Source organism: Macrobrachium nipponense, chromosome 45 (genome assembly GCF_015104395.2).
Source record: "Macrobrachium nipponense isolate FS-2020 chromosome 45, ASM1510439v2, whole genome shotgun sequence".
NCBI lineage: Eukaryota > Metazoa > Arthropoda > Malacostraca > Decapoda > Palaemonidae > Macrobrachium > Macrobrachium nipponense.
In genome coordinates, this window is record NC_061105.1 from 20,199,571 (window position 1) to 20,220,466 (window position 20,896).

Sequence of the window (20,896 nt, forward strand, 5' to 3'; positions counted from 1 at the left end):
CCCCATTATACCTCAACCCCACGGTGCTAATCCCCAGGTAACCTAACCTAACCTAATTCCCATTCTCCCTCAAACTAACCTAGCCCCATTATCCCTCAACCCCACGGTGCTAATCCCCAGGTAAAACCTGACCTAACCCCATTGTCCCTCAACTCCTACTATGAGATTCAGGGCTTCTGTAACACGGTTTTTTCGCAATAACTTTTTATCAATGCATTTCATAAATATAACGCTTATTCAGAATACACATTATATCTACACATAAATTTTGACTGTATTTTGCATTACGTAGGTTGAATAAATTTGGTACTTACAATGTAAAAGTGACTTTTTTTGAAGACGGGCCAACATACTCAGAGAAAAGGTTTCGAACGCACTCGTTACGTAACTTATGACAGCATTTCTTCCCTCTTTCTCGTTGGATGATTGGCTATATATACCTAACGAAGGCTATACCTCTGGCAACAATGACAAACAAATTTAAATACAAGCAAAGCAGCACACCTTTATGAACTCGGAACCTCTCCACTGATAATTGTCATAATGAACAAGCCAACAAAATATGTTAATAAATACAAAAACACTTCGATTATTAGTCTAACTCCCAAAATAAGTTTCCTAAGGGAATAGATGGTAATTTTCAAAAAACATAGTAGACAAGCTTGATTTGATAACTGCTATATCCAATGTCATGCAATTTTTACTTATTGGCTAGCTACCTATTTACTGAAAAAAAAAATAGCTGGTACCATATTTTGGCTTTAAACCTTCACCAATAATTATCGTCAGAATGATAACTTCATGAGGCTCCACCCACTTTGGCCTCGTTATACTTTAGGATAACACTGAAGCCTATCATGGGCATTGTTGGATTAGAAAATTTAACTTCTGGCTATAAAAACTTATTTCTCGAGTAGTTGTAAGAAGCGCTAAATGATCCTCAAGGATCCCAGCAGTTGGCCTAAACGTTTAATTCATGTATATTACTGCTATACTGTTGCGGCACTACTGCTACAGTAGTATTACTACGCTAGCACAGATACCCCACCCACATCTATGTATCGTTCCGCCATTCATAAAGTCTTTGGGTTTCAGAGCCGATGGAACAAGGTGAATGGGTTTCTGTCTAGTGGATGGGCGGCGCAACATTCCGTCAAAAGGTGTTTACTTTGCTTACGTAATAAATGTTTTTCGACTCTTGGCTCGCAATCATTGGCCATGGCGTCGGCTAGATAATTTTTACTCTATAAAAATTAAAACTATCGGGTTGAGGTTAATGATAATGCTGAAAAAATTTGTGTGTGGTTGTAAAATATACATATGTCAACTTTCAGCTACATCCGATGCTTTGATAAGAAGCAAAGTCCAAAAAAACCGTGTTACAGAGGCCCTGAATCTCATAGTAGGTGTTAATCCCCAGGTAACCTAACCTAACCTAACCCAACCCTAACCCCAAAACTCCTCATACTCTATGGGAGGTAAAAACCCTGATTTCAGCCCTAACCCCAAAGTACCTCATACTCTGTGGGAGGTTAAATGGAAAATCAGATCCCCAGGTTGCCAAACCTAACCTAACCCAACCCAACCTAACCTAACACTTACCCCAAAACTCCTCATACGCTATGGGAGGTAAATACCCTGATTTCAACCCTAACCCCGAATTCCCTCCACTAGACCCCCCCCCCCCCCCCCGCCCCCCCCCCCCCCCCCGCCCCCAATGATGTTTTAAAACTTGAAATTACAAGTTCCAACATGTCCCCCGAAATCACTCCCAAACGCAAATTTTTTTAAGTCAATAGGGAACTCTGAAAATTAACTTAACAAAACTCATTTCAGTCTTAATCATTTATTATATGTGCATATAGATGCATAATATTCCATGCGAAAAGAAGTTAAATGGAAAATCATGTTACATACAGAAGTGTTATTATTTTTGTAACAAAAGTCATACAGAAATACATGAATTAATATTCCATACAAAGTTATACAGGAATACACTGGAAAAGGTGTACAAAAGAATACACAGACGTGATACACATTCGCTTTACGAAAATAATACATCATCGAGACACATTGCTAGTATATACCACTCACATCTTCCCAAGTTTCCCGATCGTGCGTGAAAGATAATTCATCTAATACATCTAAGCTTTTCAATCTTGACAACAAGTTCTTCATATATAAATCTTCCACACATCTTTCCTCTAGCAGGGATAAATTCTTTTTCATAATGACTATGCAAGTGATTTTACCAATTTTTTTTCATTTCATCACTGAATGTAGATAACACAGGTAAATACTGATTCAACCATGTCATGTTAACTTGTCCACTTGGTCCGATACCGGCAGGGAAGATAACATATTTGCTTTTTACTCAGTATAGGGACTCACAGTCAAGTGGTTTGTAGTTACATACCCATGCCTTTGATAACATTTGTTTTCGGTTTCGAGTAGGATACTACCTGTCACCAGTATATATCTCCCTCCTTTTTTCCCGAAAGTCGCTTCCGAACTTATTGCATTAGAAGAATACTAGCAAACCCCTCCACTTTAAACATTCGTTATAAGTTATGACTCTTCTTACTACGCGACTTCCAATCTGAACATTTCGTCTTTTGAAATATTATAAATATTATCCCGTTACCCACTGATCACTCCTGTGTAAATGGTGTACTGATGAAACCTCTTTCATTCCCGATAGTATTTTCCTTATTATTTCACGGAGACTGGTGCAGTGTACGAAAAAACGGAACGCAAAGTCCGCACTTATACGAAATATCCTGTTGTATCTGTCTTTTAACTTTGTAAACGGTATATTCAGAATGATTACGCTGAAATCTGAAAAATCCTTGTGATTAAAATTCAGGCTCGATAGCGTAACTGTCAAAGAAGATAATCAAATTTCTGGGTTACCTTTCCACGTACAAATATACCCAGAGACCTGTATTATTAATACCCGAAGATGACTCTAAAGTATTATATTTAAAGAATAAAGGTTAATTTCTACTTATATACATCATCTAAGGCGAATATTCCTAAAATATCTAATTAATGGCCCTAATGTGTCTTTAAAAGATATTTCTAATTCTCTAGTATCCATCCATTTCACCCTCTAACGTCGCACTGAAATATCCACCGTATCCCCAAAAAGCTTAGTATGCGAGGCTTTGCCACTGGCCCTGGCAATCTAATTGTTATCCTTGGAAATTTCAACCGGTAGCGAATCCTTTAAATTACATCCCCCTCGGTCCGTGAAACTAAAAACAAAAATAATATCCACCCCCTTTAAAATGCGTTTTTTAAGTGATCATGTAAGATAATTATGTTATTCTCCTGGGGAATGAACTCTTGAATATTATATATAGTGTCCCCGTTAATAGTGGTACGTATATTTACTTAACTCGCAGTGTTCAAAATATAGCCCGTTCCTGGAGTTTTCTCCCGAAAAATCAAATAGGTGTGAAATTTCACAAGTTACCCACGGTCGTATTGGCGCCACGCAAAACTCTGCGGAGTGATCATGTTTTTATGCCCGGCCGCGATTGCTTTCTGCGTTTCGTAAGATAATTGCGTTATTCTTCCGGGAATGTACTCTTGAATATTATATGTAGTATCCCTGTTAATAGTGATACGTATATTTACTTCAACTCACAGTGTTCGAATTATAACCCGTTCCTGGCATATTCTCCCGAAAAATTCTTCATATCAACCAAGGCGATTGTTAACTTCTTGGGAATACACGCTCCAAATGCCTGATCGATTAATATAGATGATTCATTCGTTCCGATGATAATAACGTTTTTTATACCGATAAAAGCCCTCATTCAAATCGACATGGCGTTTATAGTGCGGGGTAACCCTGTTAATCCATAATTTTGCCTTCTCCACGTTCAGCTGGTTCAACTCACCATTTACATCTATACCCAAAATCCAGCTGTTATTAGCCATTTCTAACCTAATTCTCAAATCCACCGAATCTAGTAAATATACATGTCAATACTCGCTAGATCAAGGAACAAGGGGGAGTGGGATTGTATACCAACCGATTTAGGAGTCATTATGACACTCGTTTCCCACCTGGCAGCGTCCTGGAAGGTATTAGCTGTGAATGCTCTAATTTACCAAACGTCCCATTATCATCGTCATTAAACAATCCACTCTGTCCTAACATAGTCATCGCAATGGGTTTTATATTTTTTAACAATTTAATATACGATTGATAGTGAAATGTCGGACAAGATGGATTTGGCTCTCATTAAACGGTATGGGAATGATATTACTTAAGGGAGGATTTCCACGTTCCTGAGTGATACGTTGCTTAATCCTGTTTAACGGTATAACAGCTCTCTTCGTTTTACCAGCTGAAGGAGGAGGAGGAGGAGGAGGAGGAGGAGGAGGAGGAGGAGGAGGTATAAATCCTTACACTCATATTACCTTTGTTACTATTACTAATGTTATTTCCGATCACTTCCAATCTCCCTTCTCCTGCCCCTCTTTCTTTCTTTCATCAACCTTTCGTAAATTATTCTCGGGAGTAGATGGAAATATTAACGCTTTTTTAATAGGATGCCTCATACCCGAACAAGCTGAGATTCATCCAACCAGGAATTTAACCGTTTCGGGTACTCCCTCCGCTTGATGTAGTACTGCGTCCTATTTCATCTCTTCCTCTTTTTTTTAAATATTGATGTCGTGGAGCTGCGGGAGGTCGGCGAGGATTAACCCTTCTTTATAAAAGTCCTTTAATAGTCTCCCCCTTGCAAGTCCTATAAATAAATATACTGTAGCTTTCTGTTTCCTGTCAACTTTCCTATTTTTTTTTTTTCTAGAATAATTCGTAAGTGTCCTGCACGGTATATCCCTTCCTTGAGAATACAGTCCTATTCTCATAAGCTATACGTACTATACTACCTACCTTCAAAGACAGTTCCTATCAGTGATAAGTTGTTATTATTATTTTAAGAGACTTGCTATTAATTCCGCAACTATGGGGAGTAATACAAATAAAATCGTGCTACCACCTTCCCTACTCTTAAATATTTCCTTCTTCTTCAGTAACGCAGACTTCTTCAAGGAGACTTCGCGCATCTCCTTCCTAAACCTTCTGAGCCTTTTCACGTGAATTTTATCCAGCGTTAGATTTCCCCAGAAGAGAGTTTCTAAAGTCTCTGAAATAGTACTAATAAATTCTTTTCCTAATATATAGGTATTTCTCTTTTCCCATTTGGAGCTGAAAGACGCGATTTAAATAGGATGAACTCCTCATTTTTATATTTTGATGCTCTTTTACTATGATGACTCATACCCAACAAGCCGAGATTCATCCAACCAGGAATTAAATTGTTTCAGGTAACCCGCTCCACTTGACGGAGTACTTCGTCCTATTACCTCTCTTCTTCCTTTTCAAAATATTGATGTAGAGCTCCGCTAGGTTAGCGGGGATTAATCCTTATTTATAAAACAGTCCTTTAATAGTCTCCTCCCTTGCAAGTCCTCTAAATAATATACTGTAGGAATCTGTTTCCCGTCAACTTTCCATATTTTTAAATCAATCGTAAGTGCAAGTGTTCTGCGCGGTAGATCTTTTCCTGAAGAGTACAGTCCTGTCCTCATCTGCTATATGGACTATACTACCAACCTTCAATAAGGGAACTGATGGGTTATTTTCATGGTGATCCGTTTTTTTTATTGTATATATCATGAAAAAACTGTTGCTTATATCCTCTGTCTACTAACGCGTGAATGCGATTCTAGGTCTGCCAACCTCCTAATCCTCTGTGTGGCTATTATTATTATAGCCGGTAGCGATGTCCTGCAGCACATTAACATATTTATTTTTATTGTTGTGAGTTAAGTAACAATATGTTTTACTTGTAAGTGTCCTCATAACTCTTTCAGCTATTGCTGCTGTAATTTCTCACGGATGTAAACCATATAATTTTACATTTCTGTCGTTTAGGTATTCCCTCACCTGCTTGTTATAGAATTCCCTACCTCCATCCGTATTCAAACGTGATACCCCCGAAAAAAGTTCCTGATTCGAGAACCTTCTTTGAAATACAATATTTGCTAACTACTTTTTACACCCTTTATCTCCGCACCTGTGTGTTCTATGTAAATAAGAAATTTATTAAGATATGACTATTTATTGTATATAAAATATTTTCTTTTATAATGTCTATTCTCAGTGAATAAAATATTTGGTACCTTTATTTTACACATTTTTTCTCTTCGTACGAATAGTGTCATCATCGGAACCTTTGGGATGCAAGCAACTCGTTTCTCCGCAGAAGCGATAGATCTATTTGCATATCCGTCCCGAATTATCATAGCAGCAACTCGGGAAAGAGTGTGATTTGCCGGAAAATAATTGAAGAGTATAAAAAGAAATTCTATAATATAGTACTATATTGGGGGGTGAATGAACATCCATTATAGAAGTACTGACATGGGACTGTTCTACACTCTCGATGACAGAGGCGTTTACTGCTGGACGGCATTCGTCAATCTCCGTCGTTTTCATAACGCAGAATGCATTCCATTTGGGTGGGTAAATCAGTAGAAATATCAGTCTCAACTGCTCCTATCACATTCTAATGAAGAATAGAGACATAGTTCAAATTGAAACTTTGGTCCAACAGTTAATCGGACATCAGAAGGGTGGCGAGTTCTCCGAGATATGAAGGCATTATCTCGTATCCAGTAGTACGGTTATTTACTGGTTGACCTCGCACCTGATAGCTTACAGCCCAGGACTAATATGACGGGTGAAACTGAATATCAAATTACTTATCAACAGTGGTGACTAAGAAGCAGCTGCAGGTATTGAAGAAGATATACGAAAATTTTGAATACCCCGACAGTTTTAGCGATATATATATATATAATATATATATATATATATATATATATATATATATATATATTATTTTAGAGATGGTATCAAAAATGACCTAAAGAGTCAACCCTCTTATTGGCTGTTACTATAAAGTTACACTGAAGAAATTCATTCGAAGAAAGGTGATATCCCCGAAACCTCGGGTCACCGTTAGCAGTGATCTGGCTGACATGTCTAAACTCCGCCCCTTGTAACGAAGGTTATAAATATCTTTAATAGTCATCGATCAGTTTTCGAGGATTTACAGGTTATTCCTCTAAGAAAAAGGATGGGGAATACTATGCAATGGACGTTAAAGAAGGTTCCCGAATCAGAAGCTTTTTTCAGGGTATATTATATCATGTTTAACAAATACGGATGATGGTAGGGAAGCGTTTGTCAACGGAGTAAGTAACACTTTCAAATCCGTATCCATATTTTTGAATGAGATGTTGGTGGAATCTTGTCCGATATTTCACTATCAATCGTATATTAAACTGTTGAAAAATATAAAAACCCCATTGCGATGACTATGTTAGGACGGAATGGATTGTTTTAATGACGATGATAATGGGACGTTTGGTAAATTAGAGCATTCACGGCTAATACCTTCCAGGACGCTGCCAGGTGGGAAACGAGTGTCATAACGAATCCCTAAATCTGGTTGGCACACAATCCCACTCCCCCTTGCTCCTTGATCTAGCGAGTATTGATTGACATGTATATTTACTAGATTCGGTGGATTTGAGAATTAGGTCAGAAATGGCTAGCAGTTGGATTTTGGGTATAGATGTAAATGGTGAGTTGAACCAGCTGAACGTGGAGAAGGCAAAATTATGGATTAATAGGGTTACCCAACACTGTAACGCCATGTCCGCTATGAATAGGCTTTATCAGTATAAAAACGTATATCATCGGAACGATGAATCATCTATATTAATCGATCAGGCATTTGGAGCGTGTATTCCCAAGAAGTTAACAATCGCCTTGGTTGATATAAAGAATTTTTCAGGAGAATATGCCAGGAACGGGTTATATTTCGAACACTGCGAGTTATGTAAATATACGTATCACTATTCACAGGGACACTACATATAATATTCAAGAGTACATTCCCCAGGAGAATAGCGTAATTATCTTACGAAACGCAGAAAGCAATCGGGGCCGGGCGTGTGAAAAACCATGATCGCTTACAACGAATTTAAAGGAGGGAGGAGATATATTTTCTTTTAGTTTCAGACCGAGATGAATGTGAAGATTCGCTACCGGTCGACATTTCGAAGGATAACAATTAGATTGCCAGGGCCAGTGGCAAAGCCTCGCATAGTAAGCTTTTTGGGATACGGAGGATATTTCAGTGCGACGTTAGAGGGTGAAATGGATGGATACTAGAGAATTAGAAATGTCTTTTAAAGACACATTAGGGCCATTTCGGGGAAAAAGGAGGGAAATATATACTGGGGACGGGTAGTATCCTACTCGAAACCGAAAAGAAATGTTATCAAAGGCATGGGTATGTACTACAAACCACTTGACTGTGAGTCCCTATACTGAGTAAAAAAGCAAATATGTTATCTTCCCCGCCGTATCGGACAAAGTGGACGAGTTAGAATGACATGGTTGAATCTGTATTTACCTGTGTTATCTACATTCAGTGATGAAATGAAAAAAAATTGGTAAAATCACTTGCGTAGTCATTATGAAAAAGAATGTATCCCCTGCTAGAGGAAAGATGTGTGGAAGATTTATATATGAAGAACTTGTTCTCAAGATTTAAAAGCTTAGATGCATTAGATGAATTATCTTTCACACACGATCGGGAAACTGGGGAAGATGTGTGTGGTATATACTAGCAATGTGTCTCGATGATGTATTATTTTCGTAAAACGAATGTATATCATGTCGTGTATTCTTTGTACACCTTTTCCAGTGTATTCTTGTATAACTTTGTATGGAATATTAATTCATGTATTTCTGTATGACTTTCGTTACAAAAATAATAACAATTCTGTATGTAACCTGATTTTCCATTTAACCTCTTTATGTATGGAATATTATGCATCTATAGGCACATACCATGAATGATTAATACTGAAATGGGTTTTGTTAAGCTAATTTGGGAGAGAATTCGGGGGACATATGGGAACTTGTGATTTGAAGTTTTAAAACATCATGGGGGGTGGGGTGGGGGGGGGGGGGCTTGTGGAGGGAATCGGGGTGAGGGTTGAAATCAGGGTTTTTATCTCCCCACACACACACACACACACACACACGGACACACACACACATATATATATATATATATATATATATATATATATATATATATATATATACATATATATCATTCATTGAATAGAAATGGCGGCTTTTTCACTGTTTACCAGCTTTTTTTGAAATTGATTCATATTTTTCTAATTATTTTCTTCACTTCATTGTTCAGGTTACTAATGGACACATAATGGGGTTGTTCTTCCATTTACTCCAGTATTTTTACAAAAACGCGACAGCTGTTTCGTCAACCTATACGTATTGACGTTATCAAGCGTACTGATACAAATATGAGCCTACATGCGTTTTGTGACGTCATGAGGACGGAAAGGTAGTACAATTGCCAGATACCTAGTTTTAAATATTTACAAAAAGACTATAGTGAAACATAAAATAAGACCACAAATAAATAAATATGTTAACAGAAATTATATCAAAGTTGAAAGTAAGTTATTATATACAAATTTTACATAAATATATATTAATTACAATATATGTTTAATTAACAAAATGTCAGTGTGCGCTCCGTGTCCGCGTGTCTTGTCCCACGCGGTTTGAAGGGCTGCCCTCCTACACGAGGGCAAAGATCGGTCTGCCTCGCGTTGGATGTTAAGTTTGGGCGTTTGCGTGGCGATGCTGACGGCTTCTGATATCAATAAACGATTGTAGTTGCCTTCCTTGTGGATTATTTTGGTGTTTGTGAGAAGTTCTTGCAAGGATGGTATTGTGGGTATCCACAAAGTGCTGGTGAATAGCACCTTGGTTTCTGTGGGCCTGCATGCGACGTTTTGAGTGTAGTTGTTGTGTGTCCGATATAGCATTTTTGGGGACTGACATTGCTCGTCAGCACAGACAAAACTTGTAAACTATATCAGATTCAACCTCTTTCTCCGTCGATGGAGCCGTACTATTTTTCATTACCAGTAGAGGCCGTAAGGTTTGGCTTGCAGTAAATTCTTGCTGTTATTTTGTTATATGGTGCTAGGTGGGGGGTGGTTCCTCTTCGCAGTATACCAAGGAGGGCTTTCCTTTTCGCTCGTCGGTGTTGTTGTATGATATCTGGTGGTATATCACTATTTCTTTGTCTTTGTCTTGTGTGTTGCCCTCGGGTCGGGGTCGGGTTTTGGAAAGCCTCTAATCTCTTTTTGACAACTTGCTGGATCATGTCATCTGGGTAGCCGTTATTTGTGAGTAGCTGTTGAACTCTGTTAATTTCTTCGTTCGTCGCTTTCCACGTCGAACAGTGTGTTAAGGCACGTTTTATGTATGCATTTACCACAGACCGTTTATATGCATCAGGGCATTCTCCTCTAGCATTTTAAGCATCTCCCAGCATCTGTCTTTTTAGTGTATACGGTGGTATTGTATTTGTTGTTTTTCTGGGATCACAAGTACGTCCAAGAAGGGGAGCATTTTCTCATTACTTTTTTCTACCGTAAAATTCAATGTAGAATTTTGCTCGGAGTTTATTCACTAATTCTCTATGTCATTTTCGTCCCTTTTGTTTGTTGTGATAAAGATATCATCAATATATCTCCCATAGATTCGGGGTGGGTTTGGTGTTCTTCAAAAGTGACCTCTTCTGTGTGTGCCATGTATGCGTTTGCAAAAAGAACCCCAAGGGGGAACCCATTGCTACGCCGTCCTTTTGCCGATATATTTCGCCCCTATGTGAGAGGAATGGGGCTTCCTTTGTACATGCTTCTAGCATCTCTTTTAAGATCTTTTCGGGTATCGGTAATGGTGGTTTTTCAGACCGGTATATCTTGTTCATGATGATTTGTATTGTTTCATCCACTGGTACGTTAGTAAATAAACTTTCGACGTCAGAGATGCTATGTCTTCGTCGGGTGTGGTGTCTTGCAGTAGATCGATGAATTCTGTCGATGATTTTAGCGAGAAACGTTGAAGGAATGTACGGCGTTATAATTTCGTTTTTATTCAATTTCTTAGCCACTTTATACATGGGGGATGTCATTTGGGATATAATGGGTGGGCCGTAATGGGTTCCCTGTTTATGGATCTTGACTGTGCCGTAGCAGTATCCGGGTGCAGGGTCTCCGATGATTTTTGGAAAGTTTACTGTTCTCTGTTCTTTGTTCGCTTTTTCTGTTAGTCTCATCATCTTCTTCTTGAGGTCATTTGTCGGGTCTTTTTTAAGTGGCTGAAACTTATTCGTATCACTTAGTATATTATCCATTTTGGTGTCGTATTCATCTCTGTTCATTATGACGTACACTGCGGTTTTATCTCCTTTGCGTATTATTATGGTTTCGTTTTCCCTCAATTCTTTTGCCGCTTTCTTAGCTGTGGACTGACTATGCGACTAAAGTAGTTACACGTGTTCTATTGGCCTCATCCAGTAATTCAGCGATGCACTCTTGTTTAAGTTCGATTTTGCGTTCTTCTTTCAGTCGCAGTAGTTTATCGATTAATACTTCTGTATTAATCCTCTTGGATTCAGGGTGTGGTTTTCGTATGTAATGGCAGTTCAAGCTAGATTTAGTAACTGCTTTTGGTGTTCATTTAACTCTATTCCTGATGAGGTTAATATACCCCGGCTTTTTTCTCTTCGTTTCTCACTGGTCCACCGTTTAATATCAGAAGCTTTTTGCTATGCCTTGCACTGACTATTTTCGAATGCTTTTCTATTTCTCTTTCCACTTGTTGTTGCACAGCACATTGGGTCTCTGTGGTAGTAGTATTACAGAATTCACTCCACTTTGTTGCTCTTTCTTCTTGCAGTTTGGTGATCTTTTCTGCGATTCTTCCATTCGTCGTCGGAGGCATTTTCACCTCGTTCCAACTCGACCGTGCCCGGCCATTATATTAATACTTCTAGGGCACAATTTTTCACGGATACAACATTCATTGAATAGAATGGCTTTTTCACTGTTTACCAGCTTTTTTGAAATGATTCATATTTTCTATTATTTTCTTCACTTCATTGTTCAGGTTACTAATGGACACATAATGGGGTTCTTCCATTTACTCCAGTATTTTTACAAAAACGCGACAGCTGTTTCGTCATCCTATACGTATTGACCTTATCAAGCGTACTGATACAAATATGAGCCTACATGCGTTTTGTGACGTCATGAGACGGAAAGGTAGTACAATTGCCGATACCTAGTTTTAAATATTTACAAAAGACTATAGTGAAACATAAAATAAGACAAATAAATAAATATGTTAACAGAAATTATATCAAAAGTTGAAAAGTAAGTTATTATATACAAAATTTTACATAAATAGATATTAATTATATATGTTTAATTAACAAAATGTCAGTGTGCGCTCGTGGTCCGCGTGTCTTGTCCCACGCGGTGAAGGGCTGCCCTCCTACACGAGCAAAGATCGGTCTGCCTCGCGTTGGATGTTAAGGTTTGGGCGTTGCGTGGCGATGCTGACGGCTTCTGATATCAATAAACGATTGTAGTTGCCTTCCTTGTGGATTATTTTGGTGTTTGTGAGAAGTTAAATAGAGTTAAATGAACACCAAAAGCAGTTACTAAATCTAGGCTTGAACTGCCATTACATACGAAAAACCGACCACCCTGAATCCAAGAGGATTAATACAGAAGTGTTAATCGATAAACTACTGCGACTGAAAGAAGAACGCAAATCGAACTTAAACAAGAGTGCATCGCTGAATTACTGGGTTGAGGCCAATAGAACACGTGGTAACTACTTTAGTCGCATAGTCAGTCCACAGCTAAAGAAAGCGGCAAAAGAATTGAGGGAAAACGAAACCATAATAATACGCAAAGGAGATAAAACCGCAGTGTACGTCATAATGAACAGAGATGAATACAGACACCAAAATGGATAATATACTAAGTGATACGAATAAGTTTCAGCCACTTAAAAAGACCCGACAAATGACCTCAAAGAAGATGATGATACTAACAGAAAAAGCGAACAAAGAACAGAGAACAGTAAACTTTCCAAAAATCATCGGAGACTTTGCACCCGGATACTGCTACGGCACAGTCAAGATCCATAAACAGGAAACCCATTACGGCCCATATATCCCAAATGACATCCCCCATGTATAAGTGGCTAAGAAATTGAACGAAATTATAACGCCGTACATTCCTTCAACGTTCTCGCTAAAATCATCGACAGAATTCATCGATCTACTGCAAGACACCACACCCGACGAAGACATAGCATCTCTGGACGTCGAAAGTTTATTTACTAACGTACCAGTGGATGAAACAATACAAATCATCATGAACAAGATATACCGGTCTGAAAAACCACCATTACCGATACCCGAAAAGATCTTAAAAGAGATGCTAGAAGCATGTACAAAGGAAGCCCCATTCTCTCACATAGTGGGGCGAAATATATCGGCAAAGGACGGACGTAGCAATGGGTTCCACCCCCCCTTGGGGTTCTTTTTGCAAACGCATACATGGCACACACAGCAGAGGTCACTTTTGAAGAACACCCAAAACCCAGAATCTATGGGAGATATATTTGATGATATCTTTATCACAACAAAGGGGCGAAAAATGACATAGATGAATTAGTGAATAAACTCCGAGCAAATCTACATTTGAATTTTACGGTAGAAAAAAGTAATGAGAAAATGCTCCCCTTCTTGGTACGTACTTGATGACCCGACCCCAAAAACAACAAATACAATACCACCGTATACACTAAAAAGACAGATGTGGGAGATGCTTAAATGCTAGAGGAGAATGCCCTGATGCATATAAACGGTCTGTGGTAAATGCATACATAAAACGTGCCTTAACACACTGTTCGACGTGGAAAGCGACGAACGAAGAAATTAACAGAGTTCAACAGCTACTCACAAATACGGCTACCCAGATGACATGATCCAGCAAGTTGTCAAAAAGAGATTGAGGCTTTCCAAAACCCGACCCCGAGGGACAACACAACACAAGACACAAAGAAAATAGTGATATACCACCCCAGAATATCATACAACAAACACCACGAAGACGAAAGGAAAGCCCTCCTTGGTATACTGCGAAGAGGAACCACCCCCCTAGCACCATATAACAAAATAACAGCAAGAATTTACTGCAAGCCAAACCTTACGGCCTCACTGGTAATGAAAAATAGTACGGCTCCATCGACGGAGAAAGGAGAAAGAGGTTGAATCTGATATAGTTTACAAGTTTGTCTGTGCTGACGAGCAATGTCAGTCCCCCAAAAATGCTATATCGGACACACAACAACTACACTCAAACGTCGCATGCAGGCCCACAGAAACCAAGGTGCTATTCACCAGCACTTTGTGGATACCCACAATAAAAAACCATCCTTGCAAGAACTTCTCACAAACACCAAAATAATCCACAAGGAAGGCAACTACAACTCGTTTATTGATATCAGAAGCCGTCAGCATCGCCACGCAACGCCCAAACCTTAACATCCAACGCGAGGCCAGACGATCTTTGCCCTCGTGTAGGAGGGCAGCCCTTCAACCGCGTGGGACAAGACACGCGGACACGAGCGCACACTGACATTTTGTTAATTAAACATATATGTAATTAATATATATTTATGTAAAATTTGTATAATAACTAACTTACTTTCAACTTTTGATATAATTTTCTGTTAACATATTTATTTATTTGTCTTATTTTATGTTTCACTATAGTCTTTTGTAAACTATTTAAAACTAGGTATCTGGCAATTGTACTACCTTTCCGTCCTCATGACGTCACAAAAAACGCATGTAGGCTCATATTTGTATCAGTACGCTTGATAACGTCAATACGTATAGGTTTGACGAAACAGCTGTCGCGTTTTTGTAAAAATACTGGAGTAAATGGAAGAACCCCATTATGTGTCCATTAGTAACCTGAACAATGAGTGAAGAAATAATTAGAAAATATGAATCAATTTCAAAAAAGCTGGTAAACAGTGAAGCCATTCTATTCAATGAATGTTGTATCCGTGAAAAATTGTTGGCCCTAGAAGTATTAAAAGTATATATAATATATAATATATACAATATATATATATGAATTATATATATTTTATATATAGACACTATATATATATTATACTATATACTGATATATATATATATATATATATACAAATATATATTATATATATATATATATATATATACATATATATATATATAAATATATATACTGATATGTATCTATATATACATATTCAAGGTCAAATTTAATTTTAAACATTAGCAGTTGATTTTTTCTCTTGTGAAAGTTTGGATAAGTGGCTCTATTTCTAAAAATATTATTGACAGTAAAGTTTAATGTTCCACTTTTCGTTTTTTATCTAACTTGAGTGAAACTTGGTAGGTAATCCTTGTGAGAGTCGGGTATTATATTCTATAAATACTTAAAATTTATCTTGACCTCTTAAATGACTTCATTTTACTCGGAAGGTCAGCAGTAACTTTCACCACATATTTTTTCTGGACCTATTTCAAGTATCTTTTTATAGTGGTTTGATTTGGAGGAAAATTGGTAGGTTGGCGAGGATTGGTGATTATTCTTCAAATATATATTTTGTATTTTTACCTATTTTTCAAGATCACAGATTAGTTGAAGAGTTTTAGGACTTTTCTTCGGATCGCAGACACTGTTTATAGCCAGAGGTCTCTGGCCCTCAGATTCTTTTTTGGGACGTCCACAAATTAAGGTAATGAGAATGAATCGGCAACAAATTCGACACATTTATCACGGGGAGGAGACCAAGACGGACTTAGCTACCCACATTGGTGACGGTCTCTGCTCGGTAAGGCTATGGTAATCTACTCCATTAATCAGAATACACAGAAAATAGCAGAGAAATTCTCGTCCTTACTGCAAATGGGTTGAAAGGCTGCAAATTGAGCTTTGGGTATCCTCATCATTCAAAAAAAAATAAATTATAATCGAAACATGCTGCCCCTATACCAGAGGAATAGAAAACGACCTGATAACGTATAGGGAAACACCACAAAATATATCTTCATTTTGCAATGATCATATTTCATCCGTTGTTAATTAAAAAAGCGTGAACAAAGAAAAGGGAAATAACGAGAACGAGAAGATAGAGCTATGGAAAAGGAATTTTCATGATCATGTTTCTCCCCTCATTAAAAAAAAAAAAAAAAAAAAAAAAAAAAGGAAGGGGCGAATGAAATGAAAATAATCTGCTTAGAAATTTTTATGAGTCCGGAAACTAATCACTCATCGCAAGGGCAAATGTAGTTTGGTGGTTGTCAATGAAAACTCTTTGTTAGTTGTAGTGGTAGAGTATGTTGCGTATTTTACTACTGATCTCTAAGAGAGAAATAGAATTTCATTCCTGATGAGAGTATATAAGGATATATGTATTAGTGCTGAAATAAAGGCAAAACCCACGAAGTAAAGTGAAACAACGGAGTACCGTTACTAGGACTTTCGACTCTCGTCCTTTCAGTCTACTTAGTAACAAAGGATGAGAGTCGAAACGCCTTGCAGTGGTACGCCATTGGTTCACCTTCCTTCGTGGCTTTTCCCTTTGTTTATATATCCACCACGTTTCAAATTTTCGCGATTCAGTTATACATATTAGTGTGTGTGTGTGTGTGTGTGTGTGTAAGAATATTTGCAGACGAAATGAGTGAGCCATTAAAAATAATCTTACAATCTCCAAGAATGTGTTTATGTATTTCTCCATTTATTGGTGCAAATGAAAAAATCTTGCACCTCAAAATAAGCAGGAAATAACTCGTGAAAAGAGAGAATAACAAAGAACATGTACCAAATGACGCTAGTCAGCTTTTGCTGATGGGCTGTTAGAGAAATGAATCTTTAATTCTGTTCTTGTAGCGGACCTCCCAGTACGCACACCCCACCCACAACTTTTTTTTCTTTTTTTTTTTTAGGAGATTCAGATTTTTTTTTTTTTTTTTTTGTTTTTTTTTGCTCTTCCACTTTAAATTTAGCAAGTGATGCATCTGTTGAAGTGCCGGGGACTGTTGTTTTGATAGGAGTATTTTTTGGAGGGTTTTTAATATTTCAAAATGTTATTGTCTACACTATCTTTCAAAATACATTGTGTTTTTGTCTTTTATTATTGGTGTACTTATTATTCTTCTTATTTAGAAAATGTGAGTCCAGAGCAGGTAAAATTCGTTACCTTTAAGTAACCAGGCTTGACAGTATCAGTTTATATAATATATATATATTATATATAAATATATATATATATATATATATATATATATATATATATATATATATATATATATATATATATACATATATATATATATATATATATATATATATATATATATATATATATATATATATATATATATATATATATATATATATATATATAAATTGATACTGTCAAGCCTGGTTACTTAAAGGTTACGAATTTTGCCTATATATATATATATATATATATATATATATATATATATATATATATATATATATATATATATATATATATTAACAACCCCCGTTCTGAGTCAGACATTTCTTTCTGTGTAAAACCCCTTTTCATATGTTAATTTTCATTATATATATATTATATATATATATATATATATATATATATATATATCTATATATATATATGTATGTATGTATCTATATATATATATATATATATATATATATATATATATATATATATATATGTGTGTGTGTGTGTGTGGTGTGCGTATATGATAGATAGATATAGATAGATTGATAAATAGATGATACACACACAAAGAAACATGTCACCATTTTCCAGACACTGACTCACTGTGGTGTTCATTTAGTAAGTTAAAACTTTGAGAAACACTCGCGTGTATATATATAATATAATTAGATAAACCGGAGGAGAAAATACGTGAATTGTTTCCTTATTCATCTCGTTGGACATTGTTGCAAAGTGTAATAAATACGCTTTTTTGAACGTTCATCATCAGCTGAATAATTGCAGCCATTGAAATGAAACTTAATTAATATCTCTTTCCTGCCCAAGTGATGTGACGCATTCGTAAAATTCGCTCTATCATATTTATATTTTCAACAAAAAGTACAATATTCGCTGAATATCAATAGAATTTAGAAAAGACTTCACTCTGGAATGATAGAGAGTTATTTCTACAAAAACGGAGAGAGATTTGTGTTCAAATTATGCTCACGGACAAATTACAAAGGCGAATGTTTTCGCATGCAAATTAACAATTAAAATATATTAGCAAAACAAAAGCCACAATCAAACAAAACTTCTAGCATAACAATAATATCGAGGTAATTGTTTAGAATCGATAAACAAAAGACTTTGTCAGTTTAAAAGATCATTCGAAATTTGAGCAAATTTTAAACTGTATAGCTTAAGATGATAGTAAGACGTTAGTTATCATTAGTAGATATAATCAAACCGTTGAAAAAGACCTTTGGAAAACGATAGTTACCTTCATCATAATGGTCTTGAAAGAGAAATTCCTATTCCATGCCAGGGCTCTTGCATCAAACATTATATTCGAGTCCCTCTCTCTCTCTCTCTCTCTCTCTCTCTCTCTCTCTCTGGTAGTCTTCACACACACACACACACACAGAGAGAGAGAGAGAGAGAGAGAGATGGGGAGAATATGAAATGGTAAAAGTGCATCGTCATACATAGGCATTCAGTTCATATTGAATATACTCATTCTAACATAGTTAAAATACAATCTCTCTCTCTCTCTCTCTCTCTCTCTCTCTCTCTCTCTCTCTCTCTCTGCCTAAAATCAATCTCTCTCAGTAACTGTGCATCGTCCCTTTTGCATAATATCACCAAACGTGGGCGTGAGGATTAATCCAATTTGTCGTCGTTGGATTTACTAATCCCCAGACTGCCTCGGAGCCGGAGCCGAGGAACGTCAGGCGAAGTTGAGGATAGTTTATGATTGGATTAGATGAGGCCCTTGTGTCTGCTCCTCCGCAAAACACGGTTGGCCTCTGAACAGGTCTAGGGTTTTTTCTTTATTTTTTATTTCTTTTTTATTAGCGCCCTGGGGTTTGTAGATTTTAGACGTCATAGCGCGTAGTTCTACTCTCTCTCTCTCTCTGTCTCTCTCTCTCTCTCTCTCTTCTCTCTCTCTCTCAGAAAATAGAATATGCAAATTCAGTCATGCAAACACTTCAATAAAATTATCTTTCATCCTTACTGTGTCTTTTGAACATGAAAGTGTTTTTCTTCGATCGGTTTCACTTTCCTGCTTTTCTTTCATTTGTTTATGAATTACAGCATGCAGTGTTTCAGAATATCACTTGTAATGACGCACGGGAGAGTTCTAGAGCACTTCAAAAATGGTATGCACACAACAAGAGTAGCAGACTCCAGAAGGGAAGATATATATAGATATAATAATATATATAATATTATATATATATATATATATATATATAATATATGTATATATATATATATATATATATATATATATATATATATTATATACTATATATATACGTATATCTATCTATCTATATATATATATATATATATATATATATATATATATAATATATATATATATATATTATATCTATATATATATATATATATATATATATATATATATATATATCTATATATATATATAGATATATATATATATATATATATATATATATATATATATATATATATATACATAGCCAGATAAAAGATACGCACATGTGTGTACATGTAGTATATGCGCATACCAGTAAATTGTTTTACATGTTATAATGGTGTCTCAAGAGACGTAACCAAAATTTCGATAAAATTTACCCATTAAAATGAGACAGGTAATCCGGATTCCTAAATAGAAAAATTCAGTATCTCAACAAAGAGCTCTATGAAACGGTTATATAATGTATATATATGTATATATATATATATATATATACTATATATATATATATATGTATATAGATATAGTATACACATATATACATATATAACCGTTTCATAGAGCTCTTTGTTGAGGTACTGAATTTTTCTATTTTAGGGATCCGGATTACCTGTCTCATTTTAATGGGTAACTTTTCTCGAAGATTTTGGTTACGTCTCTTGAGACGCCATTATAACATGTAAAACAATTTACTGGTATGCCCATATACATGTACACACATGTACGTATCTTTTATCTGGCTATGTATGCACACACACATAACACGTATGAATCTAAAGATGCCTTGTTTTACCAGCCGTGATCAGAATTGTATAATATTCTATAAAGAAGAAGAAAACGGCGAACAATATCCTACACAGATTTCCTATCAAAGAATTAACAATCGAAATACTGACGATATATCAGAGATCGTAATTGAACTCGGATATCGATTTATTGACATTATTTCCTTTCGTCGTAACGGAAAGGCCGCCGAAAAAGGACTCTGGGGATAATGATGGAGGTTTCTGTCGAGTTTCTTCAGGATTTGTTCTCCATTTATAATGCAAGAAGAAGCCTCACAAAGAGACCCTGCTTTCAGTCGTGTTGCTTTTTGGTTGGAAATTGGTATTTATGGGTTTTGTTACGATATGAAATTTTGTCAAAGTCGCTGTCTATTGTTGGTTTTAAACCGGTCGAAAGATCGAATCCTGTAGGGCGTGGTCACGCTTATCAGTTATAAGTTATTACCAAGGTATAATGAATTCGACATTAAACTTTATTTTTGGGCTTAATATTTATTAAACTGCGGGCTTCCTTTTGTGAGAAAAATGTTTGAAGGGTCGTAAATAGGGAGAAGGAAAAGATAAAGAGCGTTTAACGTTTAGCCA